At 45.1% G+C, this 5,000-nt stretch overlaps 4 non-coding genes across 4 annotated transcripts; all 4 read left to right on the plus strand.

Annotated features, from left to right (window-relative positions):
- Positions 1-552: 552 nt before the first annotated feature.
- LOC139068299 (5S ribosomal RNA) lies at positions 553-671 on the plus strand. The gene has a single exon (XR_011519898.1). It is a non-coding gene; the product is annotated as a 5S ribosomal RNA (ribosomal RNA).
- A 1,262-nt stretch (positions 672-1,933) lies between these two features.
- Positions 1,934-2,052, plus strand: LOC139068194 (5S ribosomal RNA). The gene has a single exon (XR_011519793.1). It is a non-coding gene; the product is annotated as a 5S ribosomal RNA (ribosomal RNA).
- A 1,261-nt stretch (positions 2,053-3,313) lies between these two features.
- LOC139066467 (5S ribosomal RNA) lies at positions 3,314-3,432 on the plus strand. Its single transcript, XR_011519367.1, has one exon. It is a non-coding gene; the product is annotated as a 5S ribosomal RNA (ribosomal RNA).
- Positions 3,433-4,694: 1,262 nt separating this feature from the next.
- LOC139068195 (5S ribosomal RNA) lies at positions 4,695-4,813 on the plus strand. The gene has a single exon (XR_011519794.1). It is a non-coding gene; the product is annotated as a 5S ribosomal RNA (ribosomal RNA).
- The last annotated feature ends 187 nt before the right edge of the window (positions 4,814-5,000 follow it).

The raw sequence follows: 5,000 nt of genomic DNA on the forward strand, positions 1-5,000 counted from the left end.
TCAAAATGCACCAATAGGTCTTTTCCACAAAGACCCAAATAGGTTGTTGGAGAAACACATTGCAATTTATTGCTGCCAAACACAAGAAAAGCTGAACTCACAAACTAAGAAAAATCGGGCGCCAGCCGGCCGGCACCTGTTTGCAAGGATTTCACCCACAGAGCCCGGCCAGACGCAGCCCGAACAGGGGGGTGTGGGTCCCACTTTCCATGGGCCCACCACTCATAGGAGGGACAAAGGAAAAACGAGGTACTTCTCTCAACTGAGGTGAAGGTGGCCTTTTTGTACATCCAAATGTTAAATAATATCGTTTGTACTTTCTGACGTCTGCGATGTGAACAAATTTGGATTAAAGCGCATGAACCTATTCTACTGTGTCACTACACAAGCTCCCCTCTCCGCTTTCGCCCACGGAGCCCGGCCAGACACAGCTCAAACTGGGGATGAGGGCGGTTTACTGGAAAGGCCTCAAATTGCAGCATTCCATTCAATGGCAGCCAAGGGCACAACTGTCTCTGCACCCATAAAAGGGAGGACGGAAGGAAAGCCTTCGCTTACGGCCATACCACCCTGAACACGCCCGATCTCGTCTGATCCTGGAAGCTAAGCAGGGTCGGGCCTGGTTAGTACTTGGATGGGAGACCGCCTGGGAATACCAGGTGCTGTAAGCTTTTGTCCTTGTCTTTTGAGCCAGCAGAGGGTGCTGTTACGCACTCGCCCTTCTGAGGAACAACACCTTACAGACCTCAAACAGTTACAACAGCATATTGCACTTTTCCTTAACCCTTTCATGCATAATAGTCACTCAAGTGGACAGGTACTCAAAATTGTTATTTATTTATTTTTGCTATTAAGCACAGCTGTTGAAGACTTTATTGCATTTGAGCACCTCCATTTGGACTTTGGTAAGCCAAGCCAACATATTTCATGTTCAGATTGCACACTGTTCACTGAGGTGGACATGTAATAAATTATTTGTAAATTATACATTTTTACAAAAAATATTTGTTGAAATTTGTTTCATTCACACCTAAAGATGAATCAAAAAATTGTTAAAAAAAAAACCATGGTTGAAGATTTCATAATTCATGCATCAAAGGGTTAACACAGAAATGTCAAAAAGCCCATTCCCTGGGGCAATCAGGTTTTAAAAGAGCGTTTCTTCTTCAATACGTTCACATTTTACTTCCCAAGTTGCAATAGAGAAAATCCAACTCATCTATCTGTGACTTACTTGCAATTCAGGGATCTAACTAAAGATTGTCATTAAGATTTCGTTCCGGAGCAAGGCTCTGCAGCCTGCGGCCATGATGGCACGTCGCAAGTCTTTGCCGCTACGCTACCAGCTAAAAGAAATGTGGGCCTTTTACTGGAATGGCATCAAAATGCACCAATAGGTCTTTTCCACAAAGACCCAAATAGGTTGTTGGAGAAACACATTGCAATTTATTGCTGCCAAACACAAGAAAAGCTGAACTCACAAACTAAGAAAAATCGGGCGCCAGCCGGCCGGCACCTGTTTGCAAGGATTTCACCCACAGAGCCCGGCCAGACGCAGCCCGAACAGGGGGGCGTGGGTCCCACTTTCCATGGGCCCACCACTCATAGGAGGGACAAAGGAAAAACGAGGTACTTCTCTCAACTGAGGTGAAGGTGGCCTTTTTGTACATCCAAATGTTAAATAATATCGTTTGTACTTTCTGACGTCTGCGATGTGAACAAATTTGGATTAAAGCGCATGAACCTATTCTACTGTGTCACTACACAAGCTCCCCTCTCCGCTTTCGCCCACGGAGCCCGGCCAGACACAGCTCAAACTGGGGATGAGGGCGGTTTACTGGAAAGGCCTCAAATTGCAGCATTCCATTCAATGGCAGCCAAGGGCACAACTGTCTCTGCACCCATAAAACGGAGGACGGAAGGACAAGCCTTCGCTTACGGCCATACCACCCTGAACACGCCTGATCTCGTCTGATCTCGGAAGCTAAACAGGGTTGGGCCTGGTTAGTACTTGGATGGGAGACCGCCTGGGAATACCAGGTGCTGTAAGCTTTTGTCCTTGTCTTTTGAGCCAGCAGAGGGTGCTGTTACGCACTCGCCCTTCTGAGGAACAACACCTTACAGACCTCAAACAGTTACAACAGCATATTGCACTTTTCCTTAACCCTTTCATGCATAATAGTCACTCAAGTGGACAGGTACTCAAAATTGTTATTTATTTATTTTTGCTATTAAGCACAGCTGTTGAAGACTTTATTGCATTTGAGCACCTCCATTTGGACTTTGGTAAGCCAAGCCAACATATTTCATGTTCAGATTGCACACTGTTCACTGAGGTGGACATGTAATAAATTATTTGTAAATTATACATTTTTACAAAAAATATTTGTTGAAATTTGTTTCATTCACACCTAAAGATGAATCAAAAAATTGTTAAAAAAAAACCATGGTTGAAGATTTCATAATTCATGCATCAAAGGGTTAACACAGAAATGTCAAAAAGCCCATTCCCTGGGGCAATCAGGTTTTAAAAGAGCGTTTCTTCTTCAATACGTTCACATTTTACTTCCCAAGTTGCAATAGAGAAAATCCAACTCATCTATCTGTGACTTACTTGCAATTCAGGGATCTAACTAAAGATTGTCATTAAGATTTCGTTCCGGAGCAAGGCTCTGCAGCCTGCGGCCATGATGGCACGTCGCAAGTCTTTGCCGCTACGCTACCAGCTAAAAGAAATGTGGGCCTTTTACTGGAATGGCATCAAAATGCACCAATAGGTCTTTTCCACAAAGACCCAAATAGGTTGTTGGAGAAACACATTGCAATTTATTGCTGCCAAACACAAGAAAAGCTGAACTCACAAACTAAGAAAAATCGGGCGCCAGCCGGCCGGCACCTGTTTGCAAGGATTTCACCCACAGAGCCCGGCCAGACGCAGCCCGAACAGGGGGGCGTGGGTCCCACTTTCCATGGGCCCACCACTCATAGGAGGGACAAAGGAAAAACGAGGTACTTCTCTCAACTGAGGTGAAGGTGGCCTTTTTGTACATCCAAATGTTAAATAATATCGTTTGTACTTTCTGACGTCTGCGATGTGAACAAATTTGGATTAAAGCGCATGAACCTATTCTACTGTGTCACTACACAAGCTCCCCTCTCCGCTTTCGCCCACGGAGCCCGGCCAGACACAGCTCAAACTGGGGATGAGGGCGGTTTACTGGAAAGGCCTCAAATTGCAGCATTCCATTCAATGGCAGCCAAGGGCACAACTGTCTCTGCACCCATAAAACGGAGGACGGAAGGACAAGCCTTCGCTTACGGCCATACCACCCTGAACACGCCCGATCTCGTCTGATCTCGGAAGCTAAGCAGGGTCGGGCCTGGTTAGTACTTGGATGGGAGACCGCCTGGGAATACCAGGTGCTGTAAGCTTTTGTCCTTGTCTTTTGAGCCAGCAGAGGGTGCTGTTACGCACTTGCCCTTCTGAGGAACAACACCTTACAGACCTCAAACAGTTACAACAGCATATTGCACTTTTCCTTAACCCTTTCATGCATAATAGTCACTCAAGTGGACAGGTACTCAAAATTGTTATTTATTTATTTTTGCTATTAAGCACAGCTGTTGAAGACTTTATTGCATTTGAGCACCTCCATTTGGACTTTGGTAAGCCAAGCCAACATATTTCATGTTCAGATTGCACGCTGTTCACTGAGGTGGACATGTAATAAATTATTTGTAAATTATACATTTTTACAAAAAATATTTGTTGAAATTTGTTTCATTCACACCTAAAGATGAATCAAAAAATTGTTAAAAAAAAAACCATGGTTGAAGATTTCATAATTCATGCATCAAAGGGTTAACACAGAAATGTCAAAAAGCCCATTCCCTGGGGCAATCAGGTTTTAAAAGAGCGTTTCTTCTTCAATACGTTCACATTTTACTTCCCAAGTTGCAATAGAGAAAATCCAACTCATCTATCTGTGACTTACTTGCAATTCAGGGATCTAACTAAAGATTGTCATTAAGATTTCGTTCCGGAGCAAGGCTCTGCAGCCTGCGGCCATGATGGCACGTCGCAAGTCTTTGCCGCTACGCTACCAGCTAAAAGAAATGTGGGCCTTTTACTGGAATGGCATCAAAATGCACCAATAGGTCTTTTCCACAAAGACCCAAATAGGTTGTTGGAGAAACACATTGCAATTTATTGCTGCCAAACACAAGAAAAGCTGAACTCACAAACTAAGAAAAATCGGGCGCCAGCCGGCCGGCACCTGTTTGCAAGGATTTCACCCACAGAGCCCGGCCAGACGCAGCCCGAACAGGGGGGCGTGGGTCCCACTTTCCATGGGCCCACCACTCATAGGAGGGACAAAGGAAAAACGAGGTACTTCTCTCAACTGAGGTGAAGGTGGCCTTTTTGTACATCCAAATGTTAAATAATATCGTTTGTACTTTCTGACGTCTGCGATGTGAACAAATTTGGATTAAAGCGCATGAACCTATTCTACTGTGTCACTACACAAGCTCCCCTCTCCGCTTTCGCCCACGGAGCCCGGCCAGACACAGCTCAAACTGGGGATGAGGGCGGTTTACTGGAAAGGCCTCAAATTGCAGCATTCCATTCAATGGCAGCCAAGGGCACAACTGTCTCTGCACCCATAAAACGGAGGACGGAAGGACAAGCCTTCGCTTACGGCCATACCACCCTGAACACGCCTGATCTCGTCTGATCTCGGAAGCTAAACAGGGTTGGGCCTGGTTAGTACTTGGATGGGAGACCGCCTGGGAATACCAGGTGCTGTAAGCTTTTGTCCTTGTCTTTTGAGCCAGCAGAGGGTGCTGTTACGCACTCGCCCTTCTGAGGAACAACACCTTACAGACCTCAAACAGTTACAACAGCATATTGCACTTTTCCTTAACCCTTTCATGCATAATAGTCACTCAAGTGGACAGGTACTCAAAATTGTTATTTATTTATTTTTGCTATTAAGCAC

The sequence above is a fragment of the Nothobranchius furzeri genome, chromosome 2 (assembly GCF_043380555.1).
Source record: "Nothobranchius furzeri strain GRZ-AD chromosome 2, NfurGRZ-RIMD1, whole genome shotgun sequence".
Lineage (NCBI taxonomy): Eukaryota > Metazoa > Chordata > Actinopteri > Cyprinodontiformes > Nothobranchiidae > Nothobranchius > Nothobranchius furzeri.